Genomic DNA, 25,244 nt, shown 5'->3' with positions numbered 1-25,244 from the left:
AAACAGTGTTCATGCATAAATCATGCTATGAGGTTATGCATTCTTACCGTTAATACCGCCGTCAGAAATATACTCTGTTTGTAAAATAAACTGAGAGGTTCGTGCAGTGAAGTTCGCCCTTAGGTCGTGAACTTTCTACTGTACCTTCCTGATCTCTGACACTCCCTCTTCATTCATTCCTCTCGTCATAGATCGTTCGCCTTCGGATGAGTTTTGTAGCGGGGGCAGGGCGCCCTCGACATTCTCTTGCGCTACGATTGGTCAAATGTTGAAAATGTTGAACTTCCGCTCGGCGATTGGCTGCAAATGTTGAAGCGCTCCCACGCGATTGGCTGTGAGTACAACATTCTTCCACTCTCGCGACCTTGCGGCAGCTGATTTAGGCTCCAGTCTCTTCGGAGGCGTGAGTTCAAATCCCGCCGCTGCCAGTGGATCTGTGCTCCGCTTGGAGCGTAGTTTTTCATTTACCTCCAGAGCCACATTAGCTGGTTCAGGTGTGCTTGATGAGGGATGAACATGCACTCACCTGCCGTACTGAACTCCTCCCACTCCCCCTTGAGGGCCTACACCAAGAACTTGTTGCACACCTTCACGAGCCCGGATAGCTCAGTCGTTAGAGCATCAGACTTTTAATCCAGGGATCAAGTCCCTGTTCGGGCGATAGGAAAGTCACCTTTACCTTGTGAGCTGTTCTGGCCCCGCCCTCTGTTGAAAAAATGTAAAGAAAACGTTTGCTCGTGAGTTGGAGTCGACATTTGGGCTTTGCTTCAGCACATGCACCACACATTCCTTGAGACCTCAGCAAAAACTGTTTTCTTGTAGTCAAGTCAAGTCCTCCAGCTTTGCCCGAGGGCCGGTGGCTTGCCGTGATCAGTACCAGTATGTGATACTGCCTGTGCCTTTTTGACATCTCCATTACATCACCTGTTACGCTGCTGGCTCGTCCCTCATTTCCGCACAAGTTAAGCCCAGAGAGCACCGGATCTGTTGTAGTCGTGGCCGCCAGGTTAAGGGATTGAACCAGGGACCTTTAGATCCTCAGTCTAACGCTCTCCCAACTGAGCTATTTCAGCCACGTCGACTTGCGCAGGCCTGTCCGCGAACGACCCCAGGCGCAGTAGCCATGAGCAATGGACAGGATGCAAGAGGAAAGTCAATGGCCCGTAGGGGCTCGAACCCGTGACTTGGCGTTATTAGCACCATCGCTCTAACCAACTGAGCGAGAATCATACCCCTAGACCAACGAGCCGATCTGTGTGGGTTCGATTGTGATGTCCATGCCCCGTGGGAAAGGTATTTCCACCGCCTGTGTGCCCCGTTTCATTGAGCCGAGGCAACGCGCGTCTTTCGCAGACAACGCCGGGGAATTAGCTCAAATGGTAGAGCGCTCGCTTAGCATGCGAGGGTAGCGGGACCGACGCCCGCATTCTCCACGTCAGTGGCTTTTGGAGCCTCTTCAGCCTTCGTGCTCTTAGCCCTCCCTATGCTACCTGTCGAGGCTCACCGCTGCAGAAAAAGGTTTTCGTGTTGATTCCTGCTCATATGTTCAGGTCACAAAACGCCATCAGGGTCCGGTGTCGCTCCTCGCTGTGGCACCTCGACACACATGACAAGAGCTCCCATATGGTACGTGCTTGCTTTTATCACAAGCAACGATGATGCAGGAGCTTCACGTCCGAAAGACAATCGAGTTGTCACTTAAGATTCCACACGTTTTCTTGCAGTGTTACTTGCATTTTCATTTAAGCCAGTGTGCACGTGGCTGTCGCACCTTTGAACTTGGTCCTGGTATTTCATGAGTAAGTAGCTATACCATACCCTGAAGTGTTGAGGGCATTTTCAAAAAGTCCAGCCCGCAGAGCATGAGAAATCTCTGCACATGTTTTTTGTCTCCATTACGTCAGACATGGCAATTGTCTGTGTACCCCTCATGGCGTCACAAGAAACCCTCTGCACGTAACTGAACTTCATGACAGCGCAAGCAGGGAAGGCTAAACGTGCGTGACAACCCCTGCGGGTTCGATGACCCGAAGGAGAAGTTGAACCAGTATGCTCGGATCTGGATCACCAGACAACCATACAACATGGAACCCGGTCAATCACCCGAGAGCAGATAGCCTCTCTTACGACAAAGGTCTGCTCACGAGACAGCGAGAGATAACCTTGGACGGATCAAAGCTAATCTTGTATATCGGCAACGTGACTGCGCAGCCCGTTCGCGAATGACCACAGGCACAGTAGCCATCGACGATGGACAGGATGCAGAGAAAAGCAATGGCCCGTACGGGGATTGAACCCGGCGACCTCCGCGTATTCACAGCAGAACGCCTTACGCAGACGGAGCTAGACCGGCCACCGAGCCTCCAATGGCTTCCCGCCCACCCCCCGATCTCACGTTCTCGGATTTGCCAAGGGGCATTCTCTCTTTGACCCCATTAACCTCACCCGTGTCCTGGGTTTTCAAGGCTAAAGTGCGCATTGTGTGTCCAAGAGCCCCATATACACTCACCTAAAGGATTATTAGGAACACCATACTAATACGGTGTTTGACCCCCTTTCGCCTTCAGAACTGCCTTAATTCTACGTGGCATTGATTCAACAAGGTGCTGAAAGCATTCTTTAGAAATGTTGGCCCATATTGATAGGATAGCATCTTGCAGTTGATGGAGATTTGTGGGATGCACATCCAGGGCACGAAGCTCCCGTTCCACCACATCCCAAAGATGTTCTATCGGGTTGAGATCTGGTGACTGTGGGGGCCATTCTAGTACAGTGAACTCATTGTCATGTTCAAGAAACCAATTTGAAATGATTCGAGCTTTGTGACATGGTGCATTATCCTGCTGGAAGTAGCCATTAGAGGATGGGTACATGGTGGTCATAAAGGGATGGACATGGTCAGAAACAATGCTCAGGTAGGCCGTGGCATTTAAACGATGCCCAATTGGCACTAAGGGGCCTAAAGTGTGCCAAGAAAACATCCCCCACACCATTACACCACCACCACCAGCCTGCACAGTGGTAACAAGGCATGATGGATCCATGTTCTCATTCTGTTTACGCCAAATTCTGACTCTACCATTTGAATGTCTCAACAGAAATCGAGACTCATCAGACCAGGCAACATTTTTCCAGTCTTCAACTGTCCAATTTTGGTGAGCTCGTGCAAATTGTAGCCTCTTTTTCCTATTTGTAGTGGAGATGAGTGGTACCCGGTGGGGTCTTCTGCTGTTGTAGCCCATCTGCCTCAAGGTTGTGCGTGTTGTGGCTTCACAAATGCTTTGCTGCATACCTCGGTTGTAACGAGTGGTTATTTCAGTCAAAGTTGCTCTTCTATCAGCTTGAATCAGTCGGCCCATTCTCCTCTGACCTCTAGCATCAGCAAGGCATTTTCGCCCACAGGACTGCCGCATACTGGATGTTTTTCCCTTTTCACACCATTCTTTGTAAACCCTAGAAATGGTTGTGCGTGAAAATCCCAGTAACTGAGCAGATTGTGAAATACTCAGACCGGCCCGTCTGGCACCAACAACCATGCCACGCTCAAAATTGCTTAAATCACCTTTCTTTCCCATTCTGACATTCAGTTTGGAGTTCAGGAGATTGTCTTGACCAGGACCACACCCCTAAATGCATTGAAGCAACTGCCATGTGATTGGTTGATTAGATAATTGCATTAATGAGAAATTGAACAGGTGTTCCTAATAATCCTTTAGGTGAGTGTATGTACAGTAGAATAATACGAATATGTGCATTAGACAGAGCTGCGCGTTTTGGACCAATTGGAGTTTTTGTCTTCATCTCTGTGAAGGAGTCATGTGGTGTTGCTGGTGCCGCTGCTTCTGCTGGTAAAGTGGTGGCTGGGGTGACTGTATGAAAGTTTATGATGGGGGCAGGTGGATGACTTTGTTTAGGTGGTGGGGCATACTCCTCCTCTGAGTCCAACAAACAACAAGCCTGACCTCCAGGAGGGCCAATCCGGAAACTCTTCCTATTTCAATAAAAAACAGAATTAATCAAAATTAAATAAAAACATTTTGCACTATTGACTATATTGCCCAATTCTACAATATTTCACGAAAACTAAGTCATTTACTGAAGGCTGCATTGAAACTGTATTTTTGATCTTCAAACACAATGGTCTCAGCTGAATTGCATTGCATGGAGACCTTTTATAATCATGAGGGATAATTCACCCAAAATTAAAAATTCTGTCATCATTTATTCACCCTCTTGTCATTTCAAACCTGTATGACTTTCTTTCTACCGCAGAACACAAAAGAAGATATTTTGAAGAATGTTGGTAACCAAAATATGGCGGTACCTATTCACTTCTACTGTTTGGACACAAAACCAATGCAAGTCAATGGGGACCAACGGTTTTCTTTCTTTTACTAGCATTCTTCAAAATATCTTCTGTTGTGTTATGCAGAAGAAAGAAAGTCATACAGGTTTGAAATGACAAGAGTGTGAGTAAATGATGACAGAATTTTTATTTTTGGGGTAAACAACCATTTTAAGCTGTTTAAAACGACATAGAACATGTAAATGCAAAGAATGTAATAAAATCAGGAATGTCAAAATTAAAGGTTAAAACTGAATTTTGAGGTTTATTTAACATAAAAGAAAAGACACAGCTGAATTTAATAAGCTGTGCATATGTCAAGATATAAATGAAATCACTGGCACAAGTGCAGAAGCGGCACTGCAACAAATTTGTCTTGTTTTGGTAGCCTCACATATTTCTCAACATGTTCAAATAAATGAATTGTTTTCAGCCGTGACGAGATTTTGCCAACCAGGTAGATTCCCAACTGCAGTGAATTCAGAAGAGCAGAAACATTATCCTGAAGAAGTTGATGAAAGTTGATGATCTTTAGTTTGTCTTCTGACCCTGTAGTGGTCCCCAATTATTGTTGAAGGGAACAAAAGTTCTCAACTATTTAAACACACAGACATCAAGAATCTGTGAATGAATCTCAATAATGGTGACAAGCAACAACAAAAAACTTCATGCAGCAATGCATTCTGGGTAACATCATAGTGCGAAACTCTNAACATTTTTAATTATTGGTCACATTTTACAGATGTAAACAAATAAATGGATAATCATTTTAAGCATGTTTTTATTAAATTATCAAGAGCCTTTTAGACAAACAGGATCATGTTGACCCACATAATATCAAACTTCTACTCAATTGAGAAAGCCTTGTAAAGACGAACTATAAGTAGAAATCATCTGTATTCTGTAGTGTTGAAAACAATGGTTACTGATTTAACCTGAACATTCACAGAAAGTTTGGTGTTGCTAGCGGTAGAAACATGAAGTTTTTGTTTTACTGCATTTCATTTCCCTGATAGCACACATACATCTGGTTTACGTCTATTTGACGTCTGCATTTACATCTGCAAGACATCTACAATACATCGTTTGCTCATCTGCAATACGTCTCGGAGATGTCTGCTGTCAGACGTCATATAGACATCTAGAAGATGTCTGTAAGATGTTTATGATTTAGAATGGATGTAAAACAGCTCTTTCTAAGATGTTTAGCAGATGTTTTTAAGCAGCAGATCTCCAGATCTTTAGCAGACGTATTACAGACGTTCAGACGTCTCCGAGACGTATTGCAGATGAGCAAACTATGTATTTAAGATGTCTTGCAGATGTAAATGCAGACGTCAAATAGACGTAAACCAGATGGATTGTGCTATCTGGGTTTAAACTTTCTATGATGAAACCTAACACCCCATCAACTGCCTGTGGGCCAAATGTGTGGGTTAACAAACTGAATGTCCAGGCCTGTTTGCAAGTTGGCACATACACTAGCAAGAGTTGTCCTTTAATAACAAAGATACAACTGTTAGTATTAAATCAAAGTCAACATGAGTAGCAACATAGCTGTGCATTAAAGCAATAGTTCACCAATCATGAACATTTTGTCATCACTCACTCTGCCTCAAGCTGTTCCAAACCAGTGTGAGTTTCTTTCTGCCGTTGAGCACAAAAATATATTTTGAAGAATGCTGGTAACAGCTGACAGTGACCACTGACATCCATAGTATTGAAAAAATATCAAGTCAGACAGTGTTTTCAAAATCTTTTATGTTCAACAGAAGACAGAATTTCATACAGGTTTGGAACAGTTTGAGGGAGTGTAAGTGAGGACAATTTTCATTGTTGGGTGACTTATCACTTTAAGCAAATGAACTACACCTGGTCACGAATGCACCTTGTTCACTTCTGTCCTTGCGTACCAATTCTGGACTGACATTTTGACACAGGCTTTTGGTTAGACCAGTGGCTAATTCTGAAGCCTCCCCCTCTGTTAAAGCACTAAAAATGCTTGTCTTAGTCTTCATTTTCTTGGGAAGGCTGAGGACTATTTCTGGCCAATTTTTCCTGCGACCCTTAAGAATAAACAGTAGTGTGTTAAAACAAGAAAAAGAGAAATCAATAGTGAAACATACGTATAAAACATAACTATTCTTAAAATAACCATTATATCAATGTGATTATAAACTTACTCCTAGCAGATCTCTAAAAACATTAGAGGACATGTTCTCCCCTTCTATTCTGCGCTGAATGTCTTGTGTTGTGACAACATACTGGGTCTTTCTCTGGCCAGTGAGGGCTAAGCGTCCAAAAACGTTAATGCCCTTAATGTCTTCTGTGGGGTTATTCAGAGAACAATCTGCACCGACACTTGCCTCTACTTCCTCACTTTCATGACCTGCATCAACGTCTATGTCAGACATTTTTGGCTGTCTATCCTCCTTGCTGTCTTGCTTCTTTTCCTTATTTGATGAATCATTTGCCTTGCTGTTTTTACCCTTTGACTGGTCTTTTTTTACTTCAACTTTGTTGAACACGGATAAGCTACGCATCAATAAAATAATCGATACCTTGCATTAACGCAGCCAGCTCGGTTTCAGCAGGATTTTGTGGTAACCGCGGTTAACCGGGAACATGTCTGCACGATTTAGACAAAATAATTTGTCTCCAGCGGAAACAAAACTGGTTAAACATGTTTAATATTATGCAGTAACTAATACAGCCTACAAAAACATGAACCTGTACACTGTAAAAATTGAACAGTTGGATCAACTTAAAAAAATGAGTACAAATGGTAAAACCTAAAAATGTTAAGTTGGACCAATTTAAATTTCCCAGGTAAAAAAACTGTAAAAAATTATGAGTTGGATCAATTTAAAATGAAATATTCTAAAATGGTAAAACCTAAAAATGTAAACTTGGTTCAATTTAAATTTCACAGCTGACAAAAGTGTAAAAAATGATCAGTTGGATCAACTTAAAAAAATACTTCAATTGTTAACACTTAGAAAAATTAAGGTGGTCCAACTTAAATTTCCTTATCTACGAAAAGTCACCATCATGGTGATCAGTGTTTCCTTGAGTTGAGCTCTTGACCCTTGACTTTCGTTTATAAATTTGTTTGCCACTGTGTGTTTAAAGTACTTTAAAAACACACCGATTTTAAAGTATATTTGTTATGGCAATGCAAATGAGGATTTTATTGACTAATGTTGGATGTTAAAATGTCCATCATTCAGTAGTTTGATTCACTGATCTCATCAAGATCGCATGTTGTGCTGCTGAAAGAACACTACAGTAGAAATGGATTTATTTGCATTTTGACGTATAAAATGATTCGAAAACTGGATGCAAATTTAATCTTAAGTATCTGAAGAATTTAGATTCACACAGACATCAAGAATCAGTGTATGAAACTCAACCATGGTGACAATCAATAAACGAAAGCTTCATGCTGCAATGCATGCTGGGTAACATCAAAGTACAAAACTCATTCATGATTCCCAGCATGCATTTCAGTTGGTCTGTTTATCTGAATTAATCTGTTGATTGTCACCATTGTTAATATCCATACACCAATTCCTGATGTCTGTGTGCATCTTAACTCCTCTAAAACTTATTTTCAATTAAATTTGTGTCCAGTTTTCACAAATCATTTTAAACATTAAAATGCATAATTCCCTTCCACTATAATGTTCTTTTAGCAACACAGCATGTAATCTAGAGGAGATCAGTGAATCAAACTACCGGATGACGGATATTTTAACAACCAACACCAGTCAATAAAATTCTCATTTGCATGCCATAACAACATACTTTAAAAACACACAGATTTTAAAGTAACAAATGAGCTTTAAACACACAGTGGCAAACAAATATGAATATGAAAGTCAGGGGTCAAGAGCTCAACTCAAGGAAACACTGATCACCATGATGGTGACTTTTCGTAGATAAGGAAATTTAAGTTGAACCAACTTCATTTTTCTAAGTGTTACCAATTGAAGTAATTTTTTAAGTTGATCCAACTGATCATTTTTTACACTTTTGTCAGCCGTGAAATTTAAATTGAACCAACTTTACATTTTTAGGTTTTACCATTTGGAATATTTTTTTTAAGTTGATCCAACTGTTCAATTTTTACAGTGTAGTATTTAAGATTTGTGTTAACATAAATAAGCTCTCTCTGATCAAATGTTCAGTGTGACAGTAATTCCATTAGTCTTCATGTGTGGACTTTTAGGCTATCCGAATGGATTCACAGAGGAGGGGTCCAAGGGCCTCATCTCTCTACAACATGATACACTCATTCCGTAACCTCTTTTTATTGCAATTGAACATAGAAATTTAACAATAAGTGAATATACAATTAGATTTCCTTACAAATTACAATCAACATTACAGTATTCATATAGAGACAGGAATATACAACTATATATTAAGGAAAAAAGAAAGAAAAGAGGGGCAGAGGGTACAGACTACAGCATATTAATTACAAATATTAAACACAAATTAAAGTACAAATTCTAATTGCTTTCCTATTTGTAGATATCTTTCCGTAACAATCTGCTACCAAAACTGAAAAAAACTTTATTTCTCAGAATCGAAGGACAAATTATTAAAAGCGATGGCCTTAACATTAACATTTTCATTGTTGAGATAACAAGTTGTTTATTTTCAGAATCAGAATCAGAATCAGAAGAGCTTTATTGCCAAGTGTGCTTGCACACACAAGGAATTTTCTTTGGTGTTGGAAGCTTCTAGTACAGACATTTAACACAATGACAATACAATATAATACGATTTACAGTCTAAAAGATTCTAAATTGTGCATATATAAAAATAAAGACTATTTTACAGAAAATGGGGGATAATAACATATAAGAGACATTGTACAGGGTAGTATATAGTAGAATAAACATATTAACAGATTGTATGTACACTTGTGCAAATGGATAATTTAGTAAGTAGAGGTAGTGTTATATACATGTATACATAAGATGTAGATATAATAAGGCACAGTAGTGCACACTATAGGTTGGGAACGTTTTCTGTGGGTAAGTTAAATGTTTAAGATATTAAAAAAAGCTGGCGTCTGTGAAGAAAATACTTCCAGACGGAAGTACGTAATGAAAGTTATGTGTCACAGCGATATCGGCGTAATAGCAACTACCATAGCAAAGAGCTAAAGATCAAATAGACAGTCAATGGGAAGAGGAAAAAAATAGTTGCTCATTAAACATTGCATAGCCTGGATTTGGACTATTTCAAGCGTAGCCAATAACGCCTAGACTAACTTACCTTATGTGGGACACTGTCTGACCAATTAAGACTATAAATTCTTGTTATTTATGAAATACATAACCTTTTATTGACTTCTCCTGTTTTGTGAATAGCTGCTATGACAAGGGCTAAAAACCTCATTGTGGGAAAACTGTATTGTGAAGTCAATACCTGTATGTTCCTTTTTTTAAATGAACGTTTATAGAGTCAATTGTAGCAGAATTGTAGCTTTTTGACATTGTTTGACTCGAAAGTCAAAGAAAAGGGCTTTAGGCTGTTTAAGCGTGCGTCACACAGCTGCTGGGCTCAAATGAGGCAGTCAGCTCCGAGACGGAGTCCCCCGGGGCGCCGGGTGGCGTCCGGGTCTTCGGGCAGGCTTCGGGGGCATCGGGCAGGCCTCCCTCAAGTTTAGGCTGCAAGGGGGATGCATAGGCGTTCTGTAGATGGAGGCGTGGCCAGCGGGAAGCTCCGCCCAAAATAGGTTACAATGGGCACGCGTAGGCTTCTCGTGTACATCGGGGTCCGGAGCCGGCCCTTAGGCTGCAAGGGGGATGTTTAGGCGCTCTTCGGGAGGCCCGCTCGCAACCTGATAGACGCGCGTGGCTTAGGTTGGGAACGTACGTCGAGTCGCACTCTCGTGGTTCTTCCCAAGAGAGCGTCTAACCCTTCCTTCCGTGACTCAAAAATTAGGCACTTTGGGCATTTTTCATTGGTCCCCCGGGGCATTGCCGCAGCCCCATGACGTTTCCGTTCAATCACGGGCGCTCTCCCCTTCGTTTCGGCAAAGCCAGGCGACCTGGGAAAAATTTGGGGGCGTCGGTGCGCAGTGTCCATAACTAGCCGTCCGGCGCGTGTCAACTAAGTTACACGTTAAGCTTGATGGCCTTAGGCATGCTAGAGATGACCCAAAAGCAGACACAAACTCCCCGTCGGCTAATCGTAACCCGGTCGTGCGCGTCTCAGGCGGAGACACTGTCCGCTATACTAACGAGGACTCATTTAGAATGTTGTGGAGACTTTCCTAATCCTCCTCTGGTCCACAATGGCATTCTCTTCAGATAATCACACTTTAACCTGTTGTTGAAAATAAATTCAATAGAGGAAGAAGGAGGCCTTACCATGTCCTTGTAGTGCTTCAGCTAGAATGACCCAGTGACCCCGACGTGATTTGAACAAGCAACCTTCTGATCTGGAGTCAGACGCGCTACCGTTGCGCCACGAGGCCTCTCGTTGTCCAACACAATCACGGTGCTCCTAGTCATGCTCTGGCGTAAAGCCTCCGTCCTGATGGCCGAACAAACATACGCCAGCTGTGCTGTATGTGGCAACGAAAACCTTAACGCGTCCCTGGGTGGGCTCGAACCACCAACCTTTCGGTTAACAGCCGAACGCGCTAACCCATTGCGCCACAGAGAGAGAAGGCGGGCAATGGACGGCGGCAGAACGAGATGTGGAACTCGTTTCTTGGACTTGGTTTGGAAAGAAACAGCAGAGCTTTGCAGAGTCATAACCACGTACGTCGCAGCACGCCAATATAGCGGATGCTTTCAGAGAGCCCTTTTTGCCGCATATTGGTTAAGAGTCATTGCGCCTTCTGTATTTTACCAAGAAGCTGCACAAACATCCCGTCACCTGGCCTGGTGAAAAGCACCAAGAACAGAAGGCTCTTACATGCCCAACGTGGGGCTCGAAACCGCGAAGCTGAGATTAAGAGTCTCATGCTCTACCGACTGAGCTAGCCGGGCGTACCTCAGCCAGGGATTCAGGATGACACTACGGAACACTGGCTAAATTTGCGGTTAATTGACTCACTTTAAAGCGACAGATAGGAGGCAGTTAAAGGAATCTAGTGAGTTGGTAATTCACTCAGGAAAGTACTAAAGCAACACAGTGTTGACTATATTGGCATATCGTGTGTGGCCAGCAACCGGGCGCCTGCGTTGGTGGTATAGTGGTGAGCATAGCTGTCTTCCAAGCAGTTGACCAGGTTTCGATTCCCGGCCAATGCATTCCACTTTGCAAAGCCCCTTGCACGAAGGAGAGAGGCATGTCGCAGACTTTTCCAACAGTTTGAATGTGTAGTCGATGGAGGCCTTACCATGTCCTTGTACTGCTTCAGCTAGAATTGTCAGAGACTGGAGATTTGTTCTTCACTTCCCAGGCAGATCCAGATCCTAGCACCAGTGGTCGGCAGACTGTTAGCTTCAGGGACATCTCTTCAGAGTTGTCGATTGCATCAGTTTGTTGATGGACGAGAACTTCACCTCGTTAGCCCCTCCCAGATGGAATGTTTATGGAGGAGCCCGCACCAAAGATGACCCCCTTAAACATTGCGGTGCGACATAGGAAGCGCGCTGGTTCGAGAGCTGGTGGGTGTAGCTCGAGTTTCTCTTGATCTACGCATTAAAACTTCCGCCTTTTACGAAAGATTTCCGTGGGGTGAAACCATTGTGAGTTCAATGTGCTTTTGGACGGCTCCGCTCACAGCGGGCCTCAGTGAACGTGTTAGGAATCAGAGAGTTTAAGAATCCGCCTCTGTCGGATTGCCTGTGCACATCGCTGTCTCCTGGCTGTTTTGAGGCTCTTGGTTTTCCTCTGCTTGTTGTGAGTTTATTGTCAACATGCGCTCAGATAGATAGAGAGTTTTGTGCGATGCTCTTCAAACGTGTGGTTTTACTACGCTTCATCTGTGCTGGAAAACAGTTGACGTGCATATCCCCTCCAAGTCGGGTGCTGCGGTCTCCCATATGGCCTAGCCGTTAGGATTCCTGGTTTTCAGCCAGGCGGCTCAAGTTCAACTCCCGGTATGGGAAAATGGTGGGTTTCTTAGCTGCTCTTTCACTTGGAAATACCCCGTTGTTTCACAGTGAGGCAGCTGTGTAGGAGGTCAAACAAATTGCCACTGATCTCGTTTATGAGCCTTTCTGGGCTCCTCCTACTTTTAAGCCCCTTTGCACCATCCAAATTCAAGTGAGCACACAGTATTTACCTTCTATTGTAACGTGCTTCCTAAGGCCTCAGGTAACATGTGCTGGATACACAGTGTTGTGTCCCAGGTGCCGACAATTCAAAAGTACAGCAGGTACAGCGGGGAGCTTTTTTACGACACGTCTTATCACTGTCTTCACATTTTGAACCTCACCTCTACATAGAAAACATCCTAAACGTCCAACAGTGTTGAAGTGGACAACCCCGTAGGTGCAAAAAGGTCCTTCTGATTCGGCAACAAAGTCACGGCAACCGGTTAGCTAGCATCAGTCAGTCAAGACAAAGTGCGACAGCAGCCACAAAGCATCGCTAACAAGGCTTCCAAGCACAAAGAACCAGTTACCCTGACGTGATTTGAACACGCAGTCTTCTGATCTGGAGTCAGACGCTTCCATTGCGCCACGGAGCCTCTCGTTGGCCTACACAATCACGGTGCTCCTAGTCATGCTCGGGTGTAAAGCCTCGTGACGCGACCTTCGTCCCGATGGCCGAACCAACATGCATCAGCTGTGCTGTATGTGGCAACGAAAAACTTAATGCGTCCCTGGGTGGGCTCGAACCACCAACCTTTCAGTTAACAGCCAAACGCGCTAACCGATTGCGCCAAAGAGACCGATAGAGGTGGCAGGCGGGCGAGGGACGGCGGCAGAACGAGACGTGGAATTAGTTTCTCGGACTTGGTTTGATTTGGAAACAAACAGCAGAGCTTTGCAGAGTCATAACCACATACGTCGCAGCACGGCAATATAGCGGATGCTTTCAGAGAGCCCTTTTTGCAGCATATTGGTTAAGAGTCATTGCGCCTTCTGTATTTTACCAAGAAACTGCACAAACATCCCGTCACCTGGCCTGGTGAAAAGCACCAAGAACAGAAGGCTCTTACACACCCAACGTGGGGCTCGAACCCACGACCCAGAGATTAAGAGTGTCATGCTCTAAAGAGGGAGCTAGACGGGCGTACCTCAGCCATGGATTTAGGATGACACTACGGAAAACTGGCTAAATTTGGCAGTTAATTGACTCAATTTAAAGCGACGGATAGGAAGAAGTTAAAGGAATCTAGTGAGTTGGTAATTCACTCAGGAAGCACTTTTAGTGGGTTTGTGGCAGTGTTAATTTTGACAGCAAATTTTGATTTAGTTTTAGTCATAGTCTTTTGACGAAAATGCAATTTAGTTTTAGTCACATTTTAGTCAACCCCATCATTTTAGTTTTAGTCTGGTTTTAGTCGATGAAATATGAAAAACATTTTAGTCGAATAAATATACATTATATTTAGTCTACTAAAATCTAAATGGTTTAAATTATTTACTAGGAGTAATTAAATGTTCCATACAAAGATTAAACTGTTTTGACATAATTTACTTCACCTTAAAATGAAATTAAACCAGGTCATTACCTTTATTTTTCAGAAAAGTTCAGTAACTAGATTTGCATTGTTGGAAAACAGAATATTAGACCATGAATGACATGTTCCAGTTTATTCAATCCCATTTGACTCAATTGACTCGTTAAGTAGGGCGTATTCATTCAGTTCATTCAACCAATGAAACGTTCTGACAGGGCTCACACTCAAAGGCTATTGGCTCATGGTATGCCTCTTTGAAGAAAGAGCTGCACTGTCTTTGCTTGATACAGCAATGAATGAGAAATAGCTTTCAAAAAGACATATTATATAAATTGTATTACATTTCTTTAATCATGCAAACATGTTACATACTTGGTTGGAATGTACAGTTTGACTCACTTCATCACTTCTATAATCAGTAGAGGACAGCGCTGGTTTCTTTTTGCTGACTTTATGTTGCATTTCACGTTATGCAGCAACTCGTGTTAAGTTAACATAGGCATATAAAAACCTTTGTGCTGCCTTCGTAATGTGTTTCGGGGTGACTCACCTGCAGTCGCGCTTCAAGTTTTTGGCGTTTTACCGGCGATCGTGAAGGAAAATAAGACGCTTTGTAACCGCGTGGAGACACAGAATACACGTGTGTGCTTCCCCTTCTCCCAGAGACTTCTCTCTACCGTTTATATGAGATAAGCACATGAGCGCAAACTGATGTCCGCCAGGTGGGACAAGAATATTTTCATCTCGTTTTTATTAGTTGACGAAAATGTCAGTATATTTTTATTACAGTTTTCGTTATCATGCATTCATTTTTATTTAGTTATTGTCTCGTTTTCGTCAGTGAAAACATGGCGTTAACGAATACTTTTCGTCATAGTTTTCGTCAACGAAATTAACACTGGTTCGTGGAAATTTCCCCATTCAAATAAACTGCCACATGGCGCATAGTGGGGGCGATGTATCGTCTCACCGAAAAAGGATCCCCGGTAGTCGCTGAATAGATCATGCAACACCCATTTACACTTACCCATGGGTAAGACCACCACACTTATAGCTAACCCCCATATAGTGGGTGAGTGGACATCTCTTGGGGTGCCCAAGAGCCATGGAGACCCCGGTGAGACCCTAACCCCCCCCCCACCACGGTCCACGAAACCATTTGTGGTCCACGCCAGCCTTTTCGCATTCAGGTAAGCCTCTGCAGAGGTAATCCAACCTTCTAAGGGGCAGTTGTGGCCTAATGGTTAGAGAGTCGGACTCATGACCAGAAGGTTGCCGGTTCGATTCCCAGGGCCGGCGGGTAACAACTGAGGTGCCCTTGAGCAAGGCACCTTACCCCTACTTGCTCCCCGGGCGCTGCAGTGATAGCTGCCCACTGCTCCGGGGGTACGTGTGTTCACTACTCTCTGGATGGGTTAAATGCAGAGGTCACATTTCGTTGCCTTGTACTTGTACATGTGCAATGACAATAAATTNATTGAAACAAATGGGCAGGAAGAGTGATGTGTGATTGGGGATATAAATAACTTTTTTGGGCTCCAGGCCTTAGCCCTTTCGGTATGTCGCCCGTGGGGTGTGACGCAAACACTTGTGCAATTTGGGGTCACTCGGGCCCCCAAGGGTCTCGCGGCTTGAGGTCCTCGTGTAGTGTAAATGAATGACTCTGCAACCACTGAACAGACTACACAGCAACAAGGAAGTTCCCTCTTACCATTGTAACTGACAGGCCACGTGTATGTGTTATCAAGGAGGCTTATTTTTGTATCAAAACATGCATTTTACGTTTAAAGATCATGCTATGTTGTTCAACACAGTGTGCTTAATCACATACTAGTAGATGAGATAAAACAAAGGTCACTGAGGGTCACAGTTAGTCACAATTTGTCATTTTAAACAATGCCGCCGAAAAACTTATGAGGCCTCCGCCGAATAATGGATATGATACACTGAAAAGTCCCCGCTACCCATTTATTTGCATGCCATGTGTAGTGGATATTTCGGATGTCAACCTTAGGCCCAAATATGCATACTGTGACTAATGCAAACAGTATGTCATGCAACACAGTGTACCTAAACACATACTGGAAGATCAATGCAAATAAACAACATTTGGATTAATTTTTAGTCATTTTATGCATTGCGGTTGAAACAGCTATTTGGCCTCCGCTGAACAGACTACACAGCAACCCGGAAGTTCCCTCCTTCCATTGTAACTAACAGGCCACGTGTATGTGTTATCAAGGAGGCTTATTTTTGTATCAAAACATGCATTTTACGTTTAAAGATCATGCTATGTCATGAAACACAGTGTGCTTAATCACATACTGGTAGATGAGATGAAACAAAGGTCACTGAGGGTCACAGTGAGTCACACTTTGTCATTTTAAACAATGCCGCCGAAACTCTTATGAGGCCTCCACCGAATAATGGATATGATACACTGAAAAGTCCCCACTACCCATTGATTTGCCAGCCATGTGTAGTTGTTATTTCGGATGTCAACCTTAGGCCCAAATATGCATACTGTGACAAATGCACACAGTATGTCATGCAACACAGTGTACCTAATCACATACTGGAAGATGAGATGAAACAAAGGTCACTGAGGGTCACAGTGAGTCACACTTTGTCATTTTAAACAATGCCGCCGAAACACTTATGAGGCCTCCGCTGAATAATGGATATGATGCACTGAAATGTCCCCACTACCCATTGATTCGCAAGCCACGTGTAGTGGTTATTGCGGATGCTTATTTTCAGGTCAAAATGTGCATTCTGTTTTTAACGATCACGACACACCTCTTAGCACGGTGGGCTCGATGACATATCCGAAGATCAATTGAAACGGGCAATGTTTAAAAACAAACACGGGAACACCGGCCCGGGACCGCCGGCGGGGGATCCGGGGGGCGCGCCTATGCAATCCGCGGGGTCGCCTCGGCCCGGGATCGAGTTTCTGGAAAAATAGAGGTTTAGTGGACGAAAAGTGGTTTGGTGGTAGTGGGCGGGGCCTGGGGGCGTGTCCCCCCGCTCGGGGGAACCAATCCGCAATGTAGTGGATCAGTGGACAAATAGTGGTTTCGTGGTAACGGGGGCTGCCGGGGGTCTCCGGCTGGATGCACCATTCATTTAGAGGACATGAGGGAGGAACAGTGGAAAAGTAGGAGACCCGGCACCATCTACTTGGCTGGGCGCGGGCTAAGCTGCGCGTGGACGCTGTGGCGCCGTCCCCTGGATCGTGGCCGAACTGCGCTTTCGGGCCTCGACTTTGGGTTCGCAGCCGCGCGGACCCCCGGGGGTCCCGGCGCCCGGAGACCCCGCACTTTGTCCCGGGGCGCCAGGGCGCTCGGGTCAACCGTAGGTCGGACCTCCGAAAAATCTGGAACCCTGAACCCATGACCCGGCGCCATCTATTAGCGGATTCGCGCACCCCCCGACCGAGTTGACGCACTACCTAGAGAAATTCAGCGAACGAAAGTTCCCATGCAAAGCACGAGGAGGCTCCACCGTGTGCAAAGCAATGTCAGACCTGAGAGGATCGGGCGGCTCTGCAATGGCAGTCCTTCAACTTTCTGAATGACTTGTGACTGCAGCCATTCAATGTCACACACAGGCCATTTAGAAATAACGTCCGCCCAGGGGCGCAATTCCCAGGGGGTGCTCACTTTTTGGCACTTACCTCTTCGATTTATTGCTTGATCATAAACCGCAAGGTCTTCTTTATCTACATTTAGCAAAAACTATATTAATTACACTAATTTCATTAATGATCGGCATGTTGAGAGCATTTCACAACAAACCATGTTTTAAACGGGAAGATGATTTCGGTTCTGGTATAAACGGCATGGAAAGGCTGCTTGTTAGCAACTTTGTCAGGTCTATGCTCGTGATAAGTCCATTTCAATTGTTACACTATGTGTGCTGTTTGTAAGTTCAGTCGTTTTTACTTTCAAATATCAGAATCAGAATCAGAAAGAGCTTTATTGCCAAGTATGTTTGCACATACAAGGAATTTGTTTTGGTGACAGGAGCATCCAGAACACAGAAACAGCAACAACAGTACACAGAGACCATAACACAATAGAATACAGTACACAATGATTTAAATAAGGGCCTATGGGTATAAAAAATTAAGAAATACAATACAATAAACATAAGATAAAGATATAGAGAGTGTAAAGCTATGTATGTATGTAAATATGTACAAGTAAAAAATAAGAATAGACTATTGTAGTACAAGGTATGTGCTATATACAGCAGAATGAATGAAATATAATTTACAGAAAAAGTTGTATAAAAATAGATAGTGTATTATCTGGAGGATATAATTAATATTGCACTTAATTATTATTGCACAGAGTTATTAATTGCACGGTGTGTAAAAACATTTAACTGTTCAAGAGGTAGATGGCCTGAGGGAAGAAGCTGTTTTTGTGTCTGGTTGTTTTGGTGCTCAGTGCTCTGTAGCGCCGACCAGACGGCAGCATTGTGAAGAGATGATGGCTTGGATGTGAGAGGTCCAGGGTGATTTTCTGAGCCCTTTTCCTCACTCTGGATGTATACAGTTCTTGGAGGGTGGGCAGGGGAGCACCAATGATCTTCTCAGCAGTCCGAACCGTCCTCTGTAGTCTTCTGATGTCTGACTTTGTGGCTGAGCCAAACCAGACAGTGATGGATGTGCAGAGGACAGACTCTATGACAGCTGAGTAAAACTGTTTTAATAGAGTTTGTGGTAGGTTGAACTTCTTCAGCTGATGTAAGAAGTACAACCTTTGCTGGGCTTTTTTAGCAATGGAGCCAATGTGATTGTCCCACTTCAGGTTCTGAGAGATGGTGGTGCCCAGGAACCTGAATGACTCCACTGCTGCCACAGTGCTGTTCATGATGGTGAGAGGGGGGAGTGCAGGGGGGTTTCTCCTGAAGTCCACAATCGTCTCCACTGTTTTAAGCGTGTTCAGCTCCAAGTTGTTATGACTGCACCAGACAGCCAGCTGCTCAGCCTCCTGTCTGTACGCAGACTCATCACCATCCTGGATGAGGCCAATGAGTGTGGTGTCGTCTGCGAACTTCAGAAGTCTGACAGAAGGGTCCTGGGCAGTGCAGTCATTTGTGTACAGGGAGAAGAGCAGTGGGGAGAGAACGCACCCCTGGGGGGCGCCAGTGCTGATTGTGCGGGTGCTGGATGTGAGTTTCCCCATTCTCACTAACTGCTGCCTGTCTGTCAGAAAGCTGGTGATCCACTGACAGATAGAGCCAGGAACAGATAGCTGGGTTAACTTTGTCTGGAGCAGTGATGGGATGATGGTGTTGAAAGCAGAGCTGAAGTCCACAAACAGGATCCTCACATAGGTCCCTGGTCTATCCAGATGTTTCAGGACAAAATGCAGCCCCATGTTAACTGCATCCTCAACAGACCTGTTTGCTCTGTAGGCAAACTGCAGGGGGTCCAGTAAGGGTTCTGTGATGTCCTTCAGATAAGCCAGTACCAGTCTCTCGAATGACTTCATGACCACAGATGTGAGAGCGACGGGTCTGTAGTCATTCAGTCCTGTGATTTTGGGTTTCTTTGGGATGGGGATTATGGTGGAGCGCTTGAAACAGGAAGGAACTGTGCACAGCTCCAGTGATCTGTTGAAGATCTGTGAGAAGATGAAGGCCAGTTGAATAGCACAGCTTTTAAGACAGGCTGGGGAGATACCATCTGGGCCTGGTGCTTTTCTTGTCTTTTGTTTCCTAAAGACTCGGCACACATCCTCTTCACTGATCTGAAGTGCAGGAGGTGGGGTGACTGAAGGTGATAGGTGTTGTGTAGAGAGAATGTCAGAGTTGGTGTGAGGTGTAAAGTTAGCATTTTCAAATCTGCAGTAAAAGTCATTCAGATCATTGACCAGGTGTTGATTGCCTGCAAAATTGGGGGATGGTGGCTTGTAGTTGGTGATGTCTTTAAGGCCTTTCCACACAGACGCAGGGTCGTTGGCTGAAAACCGGTTTTCCAACTTTTTAGAGTAGTAAATATGAAAATAGATCACTTTTCTTGGAACATTAAATGAACACCCCTGGTTTAGGGTAAGGTTAGGGGTATATGTGAGGTCTTGATTTTCCCCATGAGCTACCCCCTTTAACATGTTTAATAAAACAAGTTAATCATACAGCCATTTACACCAAGTCCTGCTCCTTATGCAAGACGGGCTAGTGCTTAGCTGCGGCGTGGCAGATAGTGTGCTTTCACACCTCATATGAACGTCATGAAACAGATTTAATGAAAAGTTGTGTTTTTGTTGTTGTTACCTTTATTTTCATAAAACATTGCATATTGAAAAGTTAGGATTATTTGTAACTGAAATTAAAATGGTCAGACCCCTGCGTCCAAAGGACGCTGCCAAAGAGTTTTAACGTTCAGCGATTTCCTCTCTTTTCTATTATTGTATCACATCATGGTCACGAGCAGGAATGTCCGTTCTTAGAACAGCCTGTTTATATGAGCAGTTCCCATCCAACACAAACGTTTGGCAGTAACCAAATGGATAGCGTCCTCGCCACATCAATAACAAAAATACACTTTTGACAATTGGTGTCCAGTGCTCCATGCCGCGGCACGCCTCGTTGGCACAGTTAGGCAGCGCATCAGTCTTATAATCTGAAGGTCGTGTGTTTGAGCCTCACACAGGGCAGCCTGGTGGGATTCTTTTGAACTGGTTTCAGATCCCGCTGAGGCCCATTTGCTTGCCGTAATTGTTCATGTACCTTCCGACAGGCTGCCTTGATTAAGGCTACACATCGAGCCAGGCACCCCCGGCTCCTGCGTAGGACCGGTCACACGCATGTGCTCCCTGGTGGTCTAGTGGCGGTCCGGTTCCCGGTCAGGGAATGTGTTTTTGGACGCCCTATGGCGCGTTTTCACCAGTACTTATAAACAATGGTCATTTAAAAGGGGTGAAAAAGAAGCTTCTTTTGAGCCGGATTCCAACCAGCAACCTAAGGATGACCAGTGGGACGACTACAGTCCACCGCTCTACCAACTGAGCTATCGAAGGCACGGGAACTGGTTGTCCAACTGAGCTATTTTTGGCTCAGGTCAGCGGATGTCCCATGGCACGATAAGGTGAGCAGGTGCAACGAGCCAGCCAGGAGTCGAACCTAGAATCTTCTGATCCGTAGTCAGACGCGTTATCCATTGCGCCACTGGCCCTCCCTGACCCACTGATAGGGCAGGCAGAATGCACGTTGCCGCCTGACGGACCACAACTTCTCCTGCTAACCAAGCCCTTCAGCGGATTACTAGCAACTTAAAAGCAGCTGTGGTTGGTGCTAGACTCTTCTGGACACTGGCTCTCCAGGAACTGGGTTTGACACCTCTGCCAGAAATTCAGTGAACGACAGTTTCCATGCAAAGCACGAGGAGGCTCCAGCGTGTGCAAAGCAATGTCAAAAGTGGGATTCGAACCCACGCCTCCAGAGGAGAACTCACAACCAATCGAGTGGGAGCGCTTCAACATTCGCGGCGAATCGCGTTGCAGCGTTCAACATTCGTAGCCAATAGGGGGAGAGCGCTTCAACATTTGCAGCCAATCGCAGAGCGGAAGTTCAACATTTTTCAACATTTGACCAATCGGAGCGCAAGAGAATGTCGAGGGTGACCCGTCCCCGCTTCTGAACCGATCCGAAGGCGAACGATCTTTGACGAGAGGGATGAATGAAGAGGGAGTGTCAGAGGTCAGGAAGGTACAGTAGAAAGTTCACGACCTAAGAGCGAACATCACTGCATGAACCTCTCCGTTTATTTTACAAACAAAGTGTATACTGTATTGCTGACGGTGGTATTAACGGTAAGAATGCATAACCTCATCGCATGATTTATGCATGAACACTGTTTTGTTTTGTGTTAATGTTTATTTAATTAAGTACTTTGTCCAAAACGGTTTAGAACAAGATGACTACAAAAAGGTCACATAAAGCCATGTCGGACACTGAATGGGTTTCTCGTCTGAGAAAGTTTGCCAGCACAGGAGTCTGGCCATCAGATGGCAACAGGCCAGCTCCGAGGCAGAAGAAGTGGCACGAGATTTATCAAAGGGTAAGAGTGTGTTTATTTTATTTTTTGCACGATGAAACAATGTTCGTTGACTTGCATGATTTACCTACAACAGTTGCACTGTCTGTTTACTGCATTTACCTAATAAACCAACATATTAGCAGGGTTAATGTGTGAAAGCATCAGAGTCTGATACATTTGTATTTGCTTGAAGTATTTCTTTGAATTGTTTTTTTGTGTGCTGACTGCAAATGTAATCATGTAAGCCATTTATTTCTTCAACAATCATCTGTATGGTGGTTGAAGGAATTAGGTGTTTGCCTGCAGTTTCATGTCCATGCATGGTGTCCAATTGAGTCACACGTGGGTTTCTGTGGTGTCGATAAACATGCGTTTTTAAAGCATTGTACTTAAAAAAAAACACGTTTGCAGTCAGCCACACAACATAGATATTGGTTATTAGCCTCGTGTCTATGAAATGCCTGATGATCGACATAACCTTTAATAGATTTAAAAGAAAAGCCACAGCGGCATGTAAAGACGTTTTCCATTTCACATCACACTAACTGTAAGCAATAAAACACTTAAAATAACTATAATAACAATTTAAGGCTCTAGAAATGTTTGCAAAGAAACAAAACCAGGATATTTTCACAAACCTATTAACGAAAAATGGTGTAGGAAGTGACGGTGCACCTGCGAACGGTATAAAAACCACAAACGAGCATGGAAAAAGTTAAAGGAAGTATAAAGCGTTAAGCGAGGGAACACGAAGCCCATATACTTCCACATTATTAACGCCGTCACGTTGCCGTCCTGTGCATCAGTTTTCTAGAACAACGATGGCGACAGAAAAAACGTGCTGTACTGTGTGTGCTGGTCTTGTTCGTTGGCTTCAGGTAGCGCTGCTCAGACCGATCACCGCGTGACACGTCACATTACCGCGAGAGAGAGTTGAGAACTGACTGATACGTATGTTTTAAAATCCCTCTCGCGGTACTCTGATGTCACGCTCTGGATGAAGTCGAACTAGCCCAGTGTTGTAGAACACCAACTGCGTCAGAAAAAAGCTTTAGTACTGCAAGAGCAACAAAACACAAATGTACACCTGAAGCTAGTTGTCTTTGTACTTGCCTTTGTAAAAAGGCACTTGTTCTTTATTTTTATCTTTTAAACTGTTGGACTGTTTAATACCATATTAGCAATACTGCTATAATCAAAACAACATTTAAAATAGCATTGTTTAGTGCTTATAATCAAATAATAATTCACACATCTTGCTCTGCAATGCTGCTTTGTAAAGGCCATAGTTTGATGAAATAGTAGAAGGTCCTATCATGTAATGTGCTGTATGAATTCTTGTGCATGTTATAGAATATTCTTTGACGAACATGGAATGTTTGATTATTTCTATGGGTTAGATTAATACAATATATCTTTGGTTGTTTTGTCATTGCTATTGGCAACGACTTGAAAAGGTATGTCCCTACTTCTGTTTCATTAAATAGAGTACTGCAGAGATGACGTATTTTTGTATGCAAATCGTGGAAGTGAGTTAGCATTTTAGCACTTCCGGTTCCATTGCCCCAAAACATAAACATTTGTTTACCACAGAGCTTATTTTTTTGCAATCTTCCAAAAATCAATGGGAAAACTCCATAGGCTTTCGTTCGAGGGAACCAGTGTCGGGTTGGCCTAAAAACATATCATCTCTGCACCACTGGATAGTCATACATCCATCCATCCCACATGGAAGTGAACTATAGGCCTATAGCTACAGTATATTATGATTAAATGTAATGAAACCTATTAGGAAAAACTAGAATAAACTAATGCCAAAACAAGATGAATAAAATGTCACTAAAGAGATTATAAATTAGCAGAATATCTGTTTAGCAGAATATATCTTTTATCTGACATAAGAAGAGACAGATCCTAATCCAAGCATAGGCTTTCCCAGTCAACTATTAGATTTTACATTGATCTCACCATGAGCTCCCAGGATATCATTGATGTGGTCACAATGTGTCGAGGTCAAAGTGAGCTAAAATTGTGCTAAAATTGTAACCTCACAGCGCAGTCACTGTACTCATGATTTCTTTGTTTGTAACTGTCTTTCTGTTAGTCTAGTGTGAGTTCACTGTGATCTAACATTTCTCTAATATTGGTCAGTTATGTCACAAACATCATTTAGAAGTTCATATATCAGCCTGGTGTTGACACAAATATGTCTATTTGACAAATGCATGTAGATTCTGGTGTTGTTTTGGTGACTCCTTTTCACCTCTTAAAATCTGTTTCTTTATCCCCTTGAAAAGACTTGACACATTCTAAAACTCAAGCAATGTCAATGCAATTAGTTGGATTACTGAAGCCAGATGATTCCACACCTGACCTGGCAAGATGGATGGTTCACACGTACCTGGCCATGCACCAGTACTCAGCTAACACAGGGCCAGGCCACACTGCATATTGGCATTATAATATCATATGAGCATATGTGAATAGCAAAAAGACATTTCTATATTGCTGCAGCATCTATGGACATTGTTAATTATGAATGACTACATTCACAAGTTATAGTTTAACTTTAGATCCTTTTAACCATATTTAAAGATATGGCAAAGATATGTTGGAATATCTGTTCAGTATAATTGTAACAACATTATTTCAACCCAAGACAAATAATAATACCCTAACTTTTATTCACAAAATGTATTTATTTAAAAATAAAACATTTAGGCGTGTGTGTGTGTGTGTGTGTGGGCACGTGTGTTGACGCAGATTCAAATTTGCCGCCAAATACTTTTCCCGCCCAATAATTTGTTTCTCCACTCACTCTGAGTCTGCAGTCTGCAGTGATGGAAGAGCGCGCGGGTGATATGGGTATATGTTGTTTCGCAGTAAGATACGACAACGTACACACCATCTTGCCACCTCATCACCGACTGAGGTAAATGTTTCATACTACATCATACGACATTTCATATAGTATGGCTGCTCATTTGTGTTAAGTTTACAATTTTGAAGCTAATATTAGCATTCCTAAATGGTGCTCAGTCACAAAACTGGCACTGAGGGCTCGAAAGATCATTTTACCTTGGCTCAAAACAAGTCAACTTGTCGTTCAAATCAAAGTCTGTTCAAGTCTGTTATGGCAGTAACCGTAAGTAACGTTAACGTTATTGCAATATCTAAACGTTTCTAAATGTTAAACATAAAAGGCGGGTTAACGTTAGTAAAAGTAAAGTAAAGTAAAG

The 25,244-nt window shown here is 43.4% G+C and overlaps 6 non-coding genes across 6 annotated transcripts; all 6 read right to left on the bottom strand.

Moving 5' to 3' along the window:
* Window positions 1–994: 994 nt before the first annotated feature.
* Window positions 995–1,076, bottom strand: trnal-gag (transfer RNA leucine (anticodon GAG)). The gene has a single exon. It is a non-coding gene; the product is annotated as a tRNA-Leu (tRNA).
* Window positions 1,077–10,769: 9,693 nt separating this feature from the next.
* Window positions 10,770–10,841, bottom strand: trnaw-cca (transfer RNA tryptophan (anticodon CCA)). The gene has a single exon. It is a non-coding gene; the product is annotated as a tRNA-Trp (tRNA).
* A 117-nt stretch (window positions 10,842–10,958) lies between these two features.
* Window positions 10,959–11,032, bottom strand: trnan-guu (transfer RNA asparagine (anticodon GUU)). The gene has a single exon. It is a non-coding gene; the product is annotated as a tRNA-Asn (tRNA).
* Window positions 11,033–11,288: 256 nt separating this feature from the next.
* trnak-cuu (transfer RNA lysine (anticodon CUU)) lies at window positions 11,289–11,361 on the bottom strand. The gene has a single exon. It is a non-coding gene; the product is annotated as a tRNA-Lys (tRNA).
* Window positions 11,362–13,143: 1,782 nt separating this feature from the next.
* trnan-guu (transfer RNA asparagine (anticodon GUU)) lies at window positions 13,144–13,217 on the bottom strand. The gene has a single exon. It is a non-coding gene; the product is annotated as a tRNA-Asn (tRNA).
* Window positions 13,218–21,068: 7,851 nt separating this feature from the next.
* On the bottom strand, window positions 21,069–21,141 carry trnar-acg (transfer RNA arginine (anticodon ACG)). The gene has a single exon. It is a non-coding gene; the product is annotated as a tRNA-Arg (tRNA).
* Between the last annotated feature and the right edge of the window lie 4,103 nt (window positions 21,142–25,244).

The sequence above is a fragment of the Triplophysa rosa genome, unplaced genomic scaffold (genome assembly GCF_024868665.1).
Source record: "Triplophysa rosa unplaced genomic scaffold, Trosa_1v2 scaffold1_ERROPOS769263, whole genome shotgun sequence".
NCBI lineage: Eukaryota > Metazoa > Chordata > Actinopteri > Cypriniformes > Nemacheilidae > Triplophysa > Triplophysa rosa.
The sequence above is the reverse complement of the archived record's forward strand: the minus strand, read 5'-3'. Positions and strand labels throughout refer to the sequence as shown.